Genomic DNA, 13,038 nt, shown 5'->3' on the forward strand with positions numbered 1-13,038 from the left:
GTGAGAGTATCCTAGAACACGCCTTAGGTGGACATCTTTTCCCTCTCGGTGGGATATCTGGGAGTGAAATGGATAGGTCCTCGTTTGGTGTATGTTCAGCTGTAGGAAATAAGAGCAAGGATGTTTTGAGGTTTGGAGGCTTCCCATGAACCACGGGATAAGATCAGAGATTTGTAACACATGGTGCCTTCTGTTCTATTGCCCTTGTCTACTTCTCTCACCTTACCTCTCACCATGGCCCTCTTACACCCCACCCAGTAGCCATCTGAACATCACACATTGCCCCCGACCCTCTTAGTTGTCTGGTGTCTCCAGGCCTGTGCTCTTGCTGTCTCCTAGGCCAGTGGTCAGCAAACTCATTAGTCAACAGAGAAAAATATCAACAGTACAACGATTGAAATTTCTTTTGAGAGCCAAATTTTTTAAACTTAAACTTCTTCTAATGCCACTTCTTCAAAATAGAATCGCCCAGGCCGTGGTATTTTGTGGAAGAGCCACACTCAAGGGGCCAAAGAGCCGCATGTGGCTCACGAGCCACCATTTGCCGACCACTGTCCTAGGCCTATGATGCCTTCCTCCCGTTCTCTATTAGAGAAATCCTATTGACCCCTGAAGACAATAGACCAAAATTACTCCATCACCAGATCATTTGCCAGCCTTTCCCCTTCTCCCCTGCCTGTAACACTTCCACCTGTGCACTCAGCCCTCTGCACTTCCCTGTATTGGCTCCAATACTCTGTGTTGAGATTACTTGGTTATGAGACTCTGACCTCCTGCAAGGCAGGGCCTGCACCCTGGTCATCCCTCTGTCCTCAAGGACCTCAAACTAAGAAGGGTCTTAATAAATATCTTTCAGATTTAACGAACGAACTGGATTTTAAACAAGGAAGATGGTCTATTTTTTCCCTCCCCAGAGACCTAACAATAAGAGGTGAACCATGCAGGTCCTATGACATTTCAGGTGGCACTTCTTGTCAGGTCTGCAACACATAGTAAAACTGAAAGTGGACCAGACCCAGACCCAGAAGTGGGACTTCTGAGTGACCATTTCCTTCTCTCCTCAACACTTTCCAAACGCTAAAGGACACGCTGGTGACTCAGACCTTGTCTGGTCCCATAATACCAAACACTTGATACAAAGTGTTTTTTGTGTGTGTTTTTGGCAAACTGTCCAGATGTTTCCAAATATCCAGATGTTCTCCCTGATATAACCCAAACAACTCTGTGTGTTTGTCACATTTTAAGATATTTCTTATCATGAAAACAGAACTTGGGTTGAGTTGAAGATTCAGTCGAGACAGAGCCAAGGGCAGAAACTTCGACCGACTCACTGTACCCTAGAGGTTGCCTGAGAAATGTAGCCCAGAGATGAATCCAGAAGATATGCCTGAGATGTGTAAAGTCATCAACACCCAACCATTCCAGGAGTTGCCAGGTGTGCTTCTGTTGATCACCCAGATATGTGACGGAGCACCTGCCTCATTGGTCCAGTCCTTCTCGGCCAGGCTAGAGTATCCTAGAACATGCCTTTCCCCAGACATGCCATGAACTTTAAACTGCTAAGCCTGAGCTTATGCTCACTCCTTTGTCTAAAATGCCTTTTCTCATTCCTGCCCAGCCCATCCTTCCAATCCCAGCACCTGGCTGCCCCCATGGAAAGTGATCTTATGCCCTCAATCTCCTCTCTGTCCAAATCCTTCCAAGAGTCGCCTCAAATGCCTACTCCCTGTAGACACTGGATTACTACTCCTGATTTATTTCTTGTTCGTTTAAAATCCAGTTCATTTGTGCCTAGCCAGGTGGCTCAGTTGGTTAGAGCGTCATCCCAAGATACCAATGACCTCATGCTACCCAGCTACCAAGTTCTCCCAACACCCCACCCTCTGCTTCTTTTCTGGGAATCACCTGGCAAGTACTACATTTTAGCACAACTGTCTATGCATATATTACTGCCTCCCACAAGTAGTAAGTGCTTGAAGGGCATGGTCTATACCTGCTATGTATTTGTGTTTCCTAAGGAAAATGACAGTCGCTTTAAAATATTGATTGAATGTGACAATTTCCATTTCTGGCTTATGGCCATCATCTGGATGTCCTAAAGTTGAGGGAACAGTGGAAAGAGCTCTGGATTAGGAGTCAGGCTGACGTGAGTTCCACACCGGAACTGCCGCCACCTCACTCTGTGTCTTTAGACAAGATGCCTCCCCACTCTGGGCCTCAGTTTTCCCATCTGTAAAGTAACAGTGTCTCCAAAACTGGTGTAAAGAGATAGCTGTTAAGGCAGAATTGAATAGAGGTGCCCAACTATGTCAACATTTCTATTTCCTAGTCAGGATTAGAGATGAGTGATCATTTTGGGTCATACCTTCTTTGTTTGGGGGAAGTCACCTTCAGTATAAAAATCTAACAGAAAAGGAAGCTACAGCAGAACTGAGTGTGCCTTTGTGTGGAGGACTGGAATTCAGGCCGACTTATTTCTGTATCCCCAATGCCCTCCCTGGCCTGGCATGGGAAGGCCCAAGGTCAATGTTTAGTGAATGAATGAAGGTTTCATCCAGCTGATACTTGGGCAAGGCAGAACTGGGGACAGGGAAGAGTCTGGCCTTTCAGAACTGAAGCATTTGATCAGAGAATATCTATAGCTAGGCTAACAAGCTGAGCACCGGAGAACTAGACTTGGGCTTCCTGAAATATATTCTGGCTCCATCAGAATCCCTCCTTGAGCCTGGGTAGGGCCAAGCCTCTCCCTGGGAGTCCAGTGGCTCCAGTTGTTAGGAGGGGAGAATTGTGCTGATCAGGAGCCTGACAATGTCTAACCGGGTCACTCTTGAGGACAAGTCAACAACATATTTCCTAAGGGCCCTTTGAGCTCTACAGGTTCCCTGGTCTCTACCTGCCTGCACAGTGGGGCCTCCTGACCTCTGTCTTCATCCATCCACTCTCCCCTTCTTCTCCTTTACCTCCTGGATCATACAATGGCAGGTTACACAAAAGCCGCAAATTCCAAGCTATATGTAGCATAGAGCGGCTGTTTGTCCCAAAATACCACGTCGCTGACTACAGCAAACACAAATTACAAGCTTTATCTAATCACAGTTATGTGACCAGTCATTTTTGGTTTCCAAAAATGACGGCGAGTGGCGTGCTTCTGCAGCTGGTGGTGGCACTGGCTTGGGTTTCAGATCTCGAGTGCACGCAGATGCGCACGGAGACGGGCATCCCAAGTGACCGAGTCAGAAAGGGAAATAGGAGAGGGAAGGGAGGAAGTAGGACTCCGATAAACAAAGCCCTCTGGTTTGGACCTCAGAAATAAGTTATTTGAAATTATCACGTTGCATCGCACCACAGCAAAGGTTACGGGCGGTCATCTCCCCGGCACACCGCTTTCTCATGTCGATGACACCGAAGGAGTCAGCGAGTGGCCACGCCAGGCACTGGAGGAAATGGGGCTCATTTAAAAGTCACTGATTTTGTTTGGGGGTTGGGTTTCTTTGCTTCCTTCACTTGTCACCCGCCCTGGATGCAGTGGTGTTGAGGAAGGAGTACTGGGCTTGGCCTTCAGAACCTGGGTTATGACCATGACCTTGTCAGCACCCTTCTCTGCGTGACCTTCTGAATAAGGTGGGGCTTATAACACCACCTACCTTCTTGGGGTGAGGGGAGGTAAGATGAGGGGACTGTGAAGCGCCAGCCACATATTTGGCACAAATCAGCCTGGATGAAAGGGACTGAGCCGTTCCGCTAGGACCTGGGTGCTCTTTCTGCACCTTTTAATCATAACCATTTGCCTGCCCCTCCACCCCCACACGAGTGGGCTTTCATTTGCTGGGAACCGGCAGGAGAGGGGCCCAGCCTCTCTCGTCACGTTGTGCGGCTTGAGTTTTCTGCATGATGAGCTCGGCCTGTGATTCAGAGTGTCAAACACTGCCACTTAAAATAAACCGTGTTCCACTCAGAGGCCAGGGCATGTGTGCACACGCGGGCGGCAGCCCCTGTGCGCTTTAAATAGCCCAAGGACGTGCTTCAGCGATTCTCTCTGCTAAAGCACCAAAGAGCGCACGGCCTGTGAATAGCCACGCTCCTCCACACCAGATAGAAACTGCACGAGGCCATGGCTTCCAGGGAACGTGAGCCGCCACCCTGAGCGTCTTTGGCGGCAGGGCCTGATGCTCCAGGGCCAGCAGAGGGGAGAAGAAGGATGGACAAGTCTACCAGCGGCGGCAGTGATAGCAATGAAACAATGAACGGTCCGAACTCAAACCGACTCTCACTTCCCTAAACTATAAATAAGTCAGCATTTTTTTTCCTTTGCTTTAATACCATGTTAGTACTTCTTGTGAATGGGGCCTTTAGGAGAAAGAACTGGAATTGGAGTGTCAACATGGAGCTGGGTAATGCTGGAATATTCAACTCTGGAAAGAGAAGGTTCCTTTCAGCTGGAGCTTTCTGTTGTTCTGAGCAGCCAGTTCCTCTTGGGAAATGGGTTGGAACGAGACTCTTACCCAAGGGAGCAGCGTTGTATTTTTACCCGCCATTGTACCTGCTGCAAACAGCTTCATTCTCCAGCTCCCCCCGCTGGGTCGGTATGCAGTTAACTAGAAGTCATCGCTTTTCAGCCTCTACCACCTTAGAAAAGGGAAAAAATCTCTGGAGCTATTGCAACTGAAGGAGGAGCTGCAGGGCCAAAGTGGGTGGATTTCTGACTTCAAGCAGAAACCCGGGGAGAAATCGCACTGACTGATGCTAAAAACTAGCATTTGCAGTCTCTACTATGTGTCACACATTATACTGAAGGGTTTCACATCCCTTATTTCATGTCATCCTCAGAACAGTCCTAGGGTGTAGGTGCTTTTATTACCGTTTTATCAATAGCGAAGCTGAGATTTGGAGATAAGTAACTTGCCCAGGGCATTTCTGTTTCTTCTGGCTACCAGGAAGCTCAAGGTTAAATCTGGTCAAATTCAAGGGAATAGGGGGTTGTACTTGTGGTTTTCTCATTCCCAGCTTCATTTTTTTCTTCCGCCTTGACTTTCCTGTTTTCTTTCTTCCCTGCTTATATTTAGTTCTGCATTTCTCCTATAGTATAAAGCAACCTTAAAGCTTATTTGGAAGAGAGTGAGTTGTCAATAAGCAAAAGAGGAACAGCCAGGCAGCAGCATAGCCAGGACGGGAACTCGGGTCCCAGGTGCCCGAGCCGGCTGCCCTCCCACGTGCTCTCTGCTCCACAGGGGGCCGTCTCCCTGGGAATGTGCTTTTGCAAAGGGGGCAAGTGCACAGGAGGTCAGGAGGAGACTCCCAGTGGGTTCCGGCTGACAATGGGCAGCGGGGAGACAGAGGTGGAACTCATCTTTCAGATCTTTGTATGGAAGAATCTTCCTATGGAAGGACTTGGCTCCTTTGGTGAGAGGCCCAGAGAGTGGGGGCCCAAGACTGAGTCACCAAGAGTGGCTCCCGACCTTGGTAGAGGCAACCCTCCACATAAACGTAAACGTCCTAGCATGTCTTTAGGGACGCATTCTAGCATCTCTTCCAGGTAGCACTGTGTCTACCTGAAAAGAACCATCACAGTGATGCAAAGCTTTCCAAAGCAGTGGGGTACCAGATGAAAGGGCGGTAACTTACAGCCTCCTTGGGTCTCAGCAAGAAACAGTTGTGAAAGTGAACAGGGGCAACGGAATCTATTTATAACACATAAAAAATTTCTGGCGCGCTTAAGCCGGTCAAAGGAAGCTACACATTGTGATTGGGAGAAAATTAAAAGGAAATGAAAATTAAGTGCCCATTCGTGGCAGGCATTGAGCTGCATGTTTCACATCCCGTGCCCTGTGGCGTTAGGGTGGCAGCCCTCTGAAGTAGGCCCTGTTATCTCTCCGTGGGCAAGCGGGGAGTAAGGCTCAGGGTGGTTCAATAACCTGGACAAGCTAGCCGGTGCCAAGGCGGATTCATACCCTGGGACGGTCCAGTTGTAAAGCCCCGCTCTTTCTACCCAGCTGCACCACTTAGGAGCAATGTCTCAAGTTCACTCTACCCTGACCCACCCAGTAATGGATGTGTGTCCTAAAGGGACACTAACCCGAATATCAAATGGTCTCCTTTTAGAACTTAAGGATAGATAAAGCTCATAGGAAATATAATATAAAGCTCATAGGAAATATAAACGCATGAGAACATGCATACAAAACACAAAATGCTGAAAAATAAGCAGACTTACCATGAGTTCAAATCACAAAGCAGCAATAATAAAAATTTACAATATTCAAGATTAAGGAACATGAATATGTATAACAAGAAAAAAGTACATAGGAGCATTTAGTATATAATCAAGTAAGCATCAAAACAAATTGGGATAATTAACTCTGATTTAATCACTTATTTTATGTAACAATCACAATTTGGAGATAAATTATTTTAGATTACACTTTATATGATATGAAAAAGTAAACCCCAAGTAAATTTAAAAAGTAAATTATTAAAACAAGCCATAGAAATAACAGAAGTAAAGCAGGATATTTAATCACAAATTTGGAGGAATATATATTTGATAAATAGAAAATAATACAACTTCCAAAGAAACAAAAAAAATCAACTCTAACAACTTCTCTTCAAAATAATATAACTCTATTCAATAAAAACAACTGTCATTGTAGTAAAAGTGAAACTATTTGTTTCTAAAAATCTGGCGCAGATATTAACTTTAATGCATATGATATACAGGTAGCCAGCACAATTCGGACCCAACAGTAATGGGTAAATGTCAATTAACACAGGACAGTCCTACAGAGGAAATCAACATATTTTCAACCTCAGAAAATAAACATGTAATGAAGCATCATTCGATACATATTTTCAGATTGCACTATATATTGGTTTTATTCTTTAAGAAAATAGTATAATAATAGATAACAAGATCCTTAACACAATTTGTACCCTTTGAGCCAATAAATCTATCCTAGAAATTAATCCAAAAGAGATAATCTAAAAGAATCAAAATTTGTCAACACATTTCTTTTTGTGGTATCAATATGAGAAGACAGATGTTAGCTGAACCTGCTGTGGTAATCATTTCACAATGGATGTAAATCAGACCATCATGCTGTGGGCATGGCAATTATTCCTCAGTAAACCTGGAAACAAATTTATAAACACAAAGATTCTTTGCTATGTTATCTAAGTGAGTAAAAAAAATTGTGAACACAAAGATTCTTTGCAATGTTATCTAAATGATTAAAAAGGAAAATCATTCACATGAATGACCAATAGGAGCGAAATGAGGAAATGATTGTGGTATAACGACCGGATGGGATATCGGGCCGACACTGTGAGATGATGTAACAACAATGTTGTGTGGAGTGGAAAGGACAGATCACAAGGCTAAATGTGGACTGAGGTCACAGTCACATACACACATGTGCAAATGAAAGAATGCTGGCAAGGCCACAGAACACGGCAACTTTAAGGAAAGGAATGTGATGAATGTTTTCCATATTTTGAATTCCCCTCAATGTTGTTCTAATGAAGCTTTAACCATAACTTCAAACGGCATGTCAGCAGAGTTTGAGCATCCATGGGACACCTGCACTGGGCTGGCAGATCCTTCAGATGCTCCTCATGAGGTGCCACGAGCTGTCCTGCCAGCCAGGCGGAGCGCTGCTCCCAGACAGAAAGACAGGGTGGAGAGACTCTCGGTCCCTGTCAGCGTATGTGTCTGTGCTGGACCTGGGGCTACTACAAGAGAGTGCCACACACCAGGTGGCTTTCACAATGAACATGAATTCTCTGACCGTTCTGGGGGCTAGAAAGCTAAGGTGTCAGCAGGACCAGACCCTCGGGACTCTGGGCAGAATCCTTCCTCTCTTCTTCCTCGCTTCTGGTGGTGGCCATCAACCCCTGGTGCTCCTTCATCTGCCGCTGCATCACATGGCATTCTCTCTCTGTGTCTTCACATTCCCTTCTTCTAAGGACACAAGTCGTATTGGATTGAGGGCCAACCCTAGTATGATTCCATCTTACTTACCTGCATCCACAATGACCCTACTTCCAAATAAGGTCATATTTTGTAAGAACTTCAAAACATCTTTTCTTGGGAAACACAACTCAACAGTGTCTAGCCCAGGAACTTTCAAATATGACCTGCCCTATCTCCAAAAAATCCAGATGGTTATAAGCCTTACTCCTCCACTTCTCTCAATTCTCCCATCAATATGATATAGGTAGGAAGTCGGACAATAAACATTAAATTTCATGGTAGCCATTTGGCACCAGTTGGCACCCAGTCACAGACACTTCTTGCTGGAGTTGCTTTGGAGGATTGACTTAAGTAATGACCCCAAGGAGGGTTCTTTTTTTTTTTTTCTTTTTTCGTCTTTATAGTTGAAAGTATTGCAAAGGTTCTCCTTTTTCCCCCATTAACCTCTTCCAACCTGCTCCTATCCCCTCCCCCCAGGCCCTCACCACCGATTATCTGTGTCCATGGGTAATGCATATATGCATACAAGTTCATTGGTTGATCTCTTCCCACCCACCCTCCCCTGTCTTCCCTCTGAGTTCAACAGTCCATTCATGCTTCTATGTCTCTGGGTCTATTTTTGATCATCAGTTTATTTGGTTCATTAGATTCCACATATGAGTGAGATCATGTGATACTTATTTTTCTCTGACTGGCTTATTTTGCTCAGCATAATACTCTCCTGTCAGGAGCCAAGAGTCAATGACAAATTAATTCTAACATTATTTTAGTAAGCTAATGAAACAGAACCTCATGGAAAACTGGTCCTCACCATAGGCCTACTTCCTCATGCCTGAGGACAAAGCATTCTTCGCATAGCTGCCCTTCAACCGCCCCATCCTTTATCTATAGTCAACACCCTTTACGACCTTAGCCAAATTATCTAAGTCCACATGATCCGCTCAGCCCCCATCCCTCCTAGACATCTACTTCCTCATACCCCCTCCCCTGCCTGCAGCCCCTGCTGGCAAGCACTGATAGGTCCACAGTTCACTCCCCGCGCCCCACCTCCCACTCCCTGACTTGGATATAAGGCACCGCTGTAAGAATAAAATTTGAGGCTTGATCAGAACCCATTTGTCTTGCCTCCATTCTTCGCGTCCCTTGTTTGTTTCTCTCTCTTAGGTTCGTCTCTGGTGTCCGTGTTGTTGCCCCGCGGGTCGGGGCAAAATGGCGCCCAACGTGGTCTAGAGACCCTCCGACGAGAACATCCACTGGAAAGGCCTGGCCAGGCGACCTTCGGATTAAATTCCGCGACCCTCGGATTAAATTCCGCGACCTTCGGATTAAATTCCGCGACCTTCGGATTAAATTCCGCGACCTTCGGATTAAATTCCGCGACCTTCGGATTAAATTCCGCGACCCTCGGATTAAATTCCGCCCTAGATCGCCGCGCACCCGCCGCGAGTCAGATCGGAGTAAGGTAAGAGCATTTCACCCCTCTCTGCTCGGCTGTTATTATTGGCTTTTCGGGTCAATTCCTCTTGCCCACTAATAAGCAGTCACCTCACCGTACTGGGGAAGAGTTAAGGGTACCCAGTCTCGGTAGTGACGACTCTGAATCACTTGACCTAGTATCCCTGCTTGATTTCTCTGTCGGAAGCTTCTCACTGAGTAAAATTGCCCTCCAAACCTTGAGCTTGCTATGAACGTAAGGTCGTCCACCTCATAGACTCAACCACGAGGAGTTCACCTCCCCGATCCCTACGGGACGGGGACATCAGGGATCTTCCTCGTCTATGAGGGTCCGAGTAGGCGGGTTATACCTACCGACTGTTTCACGCAAGCAAGGGAGTAAAGAGCAATATTGAAAGGTGAAAGTTCCGCTTTGATTTCACAGTTGGCGAGAAAAGTCAGGCTGACCTGGCGTGGGGTTTATACAGCCCGGAGGCTTACGTGGGAGAGGATAATTACCTAAAAAGCCATCCAGCCGACCAGATATGGGGCATTCCCTGGTTCCCCCTAGGAGGAACCATCAATCATAGACGATGGGTTAGAGTAGGAGATGCTTTACAAGATTTTTATCAAGCCTTTGGCCCTGAAAAAATTCCTGTACATGCTAAAAATCCACTCACATGACCCTGACGTTCAAGAAGTTATTAAAACGGGGGAGGAAATTCTTAAAGAAAACTCCCATCCCCCTTCCACACGCCCTTCAGGATTATTATGAGACTTTTGGTCCAGAGAAAATTCCTATTTTAATTGGTGATGGCCTTGATTCAGCACAGGAGAGTTTAAGAATGTCTAAGTGGGGTGCAGCCACGGCCTTACAGCCTGCAATGGAAGGGTGCAAGTCTCTAATAATATCATCTGCACCTCTTCTGCCTCCATGTGTAAACTACTTGTAACCAAGTAAAAAAGAATAAAAGGAACTTCTCAGCAACGGCCAATAATTCTTTATCCTAAAAATCTTTTCTTTCCTTAAAAATAAAAATAAATAAAAATTGAAAAAAGTAAATAAAATAAAAACAGTAGATGCCAGACCAGTACTGAATCTTCCCCCTAAGAAAGAAGGAGGTGGGGGAAGGGAGACACGTGGCGATCCAATATGGACGCCACTCCCCAAGACAGCCAATTTGAAAGGCCTCATCTTTGTCATCTTTATTTATTTTCCAGCTAATGACTTAAAGCTTTTTACAAATTTATAAATGCATCCGGGATTTCTGTGCACATGTAAGGGGAAAGGGTCAGTTTAAAAACGAGTGCGCATAGTTTTGAGCTGAACTTGACCTTTTGCTGTGTACAGAATAAAAACCCGAGACTGTTTTGGCCTTTAAAATGGCGGAGATGAACCGGGGAAAGAAATACAGGCTAGTTTCCCAAGGAAATGTATTGAAATTTACATGTAAATAGCTATGGGTTTGCTTCTTGACTTCCCTAGCAGGAAAATTCTTCTAAAAAATTTAGCAGCTGTGCCAGGCCTATTGGCTGGAAATTTACAACTTTTAAGTTCAAATGATCTAAATGTATTGAAATTTATAATACTGAAATGTTGATCTGAGTATGCCTAGTATGAAGTCTAGATGATATAATTAATTAATTAATCTATTAATTGACTATGCCTTATATTTTATTTGAAATGTATCCTTAAAAATGTAAAAGTATTATTGATTTGAGAAATGCTAAGTATTTAATTTTGCTACCAAGGATTTAAAGCTCTGAAAGTTTAAGGTCTCTTTACTCTCCATTAAAAGGTTTTAAAGCTACACCCTTTTTTATGGAGGGAGGGATGGACGCGCCCTTCCCCTAGCGTGTAGGTGGGCTGGTTCCCGCCAGCGGCCATTTTTAAAGAATGTTCATTTGCATTTCAATGGCTACACCTTTTGCTAGCCGACCTTCCCAGAAAAGGTCAAGTGGCTAGGTCAACCCCAACCAGAAAAAACATGATTTAAAGTTAACTATTAGATTTTAAAATTTATTCTTAAAAATATAAAGGGTTATTAATAAAGAACTGCTAAATATTTGACTTACAAACTCTGGAAGTTTAAGATTCAGATTGAATTGTGAGAAATTATAGAATTGTGGTAACTAAATGCCTAGAGTATAGCAACTTAATTTTTGAGAAAATAAAATGTTTTCTCTTAAATAATTAGGAATTCAAAACATGTTACTTCTTGGTCTGATTTAAAAAAGAGAATTAATTCTGCGATACAGTTTAAATTTAATTGATATTCTTTAAGATAATTTAAGTATATAATCTTTAAATCATATATACATATATATATATATTATATGTTTGACCTTTCCAAGGTATTTCAAGGTTTTGAGAATAGCTTTTAAGACATTTCACAGGCCCTTAAATGTATTTCAAAAGTCTATTCTCTCTTCATGGAAAGCTTTATAAAATAATCAAAGTTTTTGCCTGTTAGAAGGGCAAAAACAATATATTTAAATATAGCCAACATTTTCAACAGCAGTAAAATTTCTAAAAAGACAAAAGCCTCAAGCAGCCTGCATTTTTGGATCGGCTGGAGGTGGGACAGTGTTTATACTTTTGGATCAGAACAGTAAAGTATCAAATAAATTTTACTGAATAGGTTTCTTTGCTTTTTAAATTAAAGATATCTACTTAAGTTACCTTATAAATTGGATTTTTAAAATATAATCAATGTCTCATATAAATTAAGTTACATGAAAAGCCAATGTTTAAATAATTGATTTAAGAACAGATTGGAAGCCACCATTGTAGCCGCCTACATTCTTAATTAAGCTAGAGGTGGGGCAACATTTGCCGCTTGTGAGGCAGCCGCCATCTTGCCTGCCTCTCTGGCCACGTGGTTACTGCCCACCATCTTGTAATAACAAAGGCCAGTCCCCTTCCTTTAAATAAGCCAATGTCTTTGTAAGCAATTTAAATAAGTTTTCTAAAAGGGTTACTGAAGGCTTCCCATGATTCCTCTGTATATTCAAATAAGCCTAAGAGGATACTTTAAAAATATAATTATAAATTTATAAAAAAGAAATGTTAAGATTTTAAATTCTATTTCACTAACATTTACAGTATAAACTGAAAATTGTTATTAAAATGTTAAATCTGAAAGTAAATTAGTAGTCAGCCTTACTGTAAGAATACTTGTAATATAGCTAGCTAGTCGCCTGAGGCTTGCCTTTCAAGCTGTAACCATACAGGTTGCTTGTTGTAAAAAGAAAGACAAAGATCCTTAAATGAAACTCTCTATAGCCTGCAGATTATTTTGGGAGAGTTTTCCTTCAAACATCAGAGATTGTAATTGATAATCAATGCATCAGGCCTCAGAAGGTGTAGATAAGAAAAGATTAAATGACTTTTAGAAATTATTAGGAGACTTTAATTGGTTAAAACCTTTTGTATACAAAAGAAATTGATAGCCAGTTTGAGATTGAATTGCCATGGCCTAGAACAAAGAATATTCTTACATGATATTTTAAAATTTCATTATAATTTTTGATATTTTACAACAGCATATTGTACAATTATCCCAAACTTACAAATTAATTCTTTGAATGTTTGGCAGCAATTTATAAGGACATGAAAGGATTTAATTCCTTCCACT

The 13,038-nt window shown here is 43.2% G+C and overlaps 1 long non-coding RNA gene across 11 annotated transcripts in view; it reads right to left on the bottom strand.

Annotated features, from left to right (window-relative positions):
- Window positions 1–6,490: 6,490 nt before the first annotated feature.
- Window positions 6,491–13,038, bottom strand: part of LOC307110632 — a 135,598-nt gene continuing 129,050 nt past the window's right edge. For 10 of the 11 annotated variants that reach the window (XR_013814465.1, XR_013814466.1, XR_013814467.1 and 7 more), the window contains one exon: window positions 6,491–7,954. This is a non-coding gene — a long non-coding RNA (uncharacterized lncRNA). The remainder of the gene's footprint in view (window positions 7,955–13,038) is intronic. The other variant, XR_013814472.1, reaches the window with a different exon arrangement.

Source organism: Cnephaeus nilssonii, assembly GCF_951640355.1.
Source record: "Cnephaeus nilssonii genome assembly, chromosome: 14".
Lineage (NCBI taxonomy): Eukaryota > Metazoa > Chordata > Mammalia > Chiroptera > Vespertilionidae > Cnephaeus > Cnephaeus nilssonii.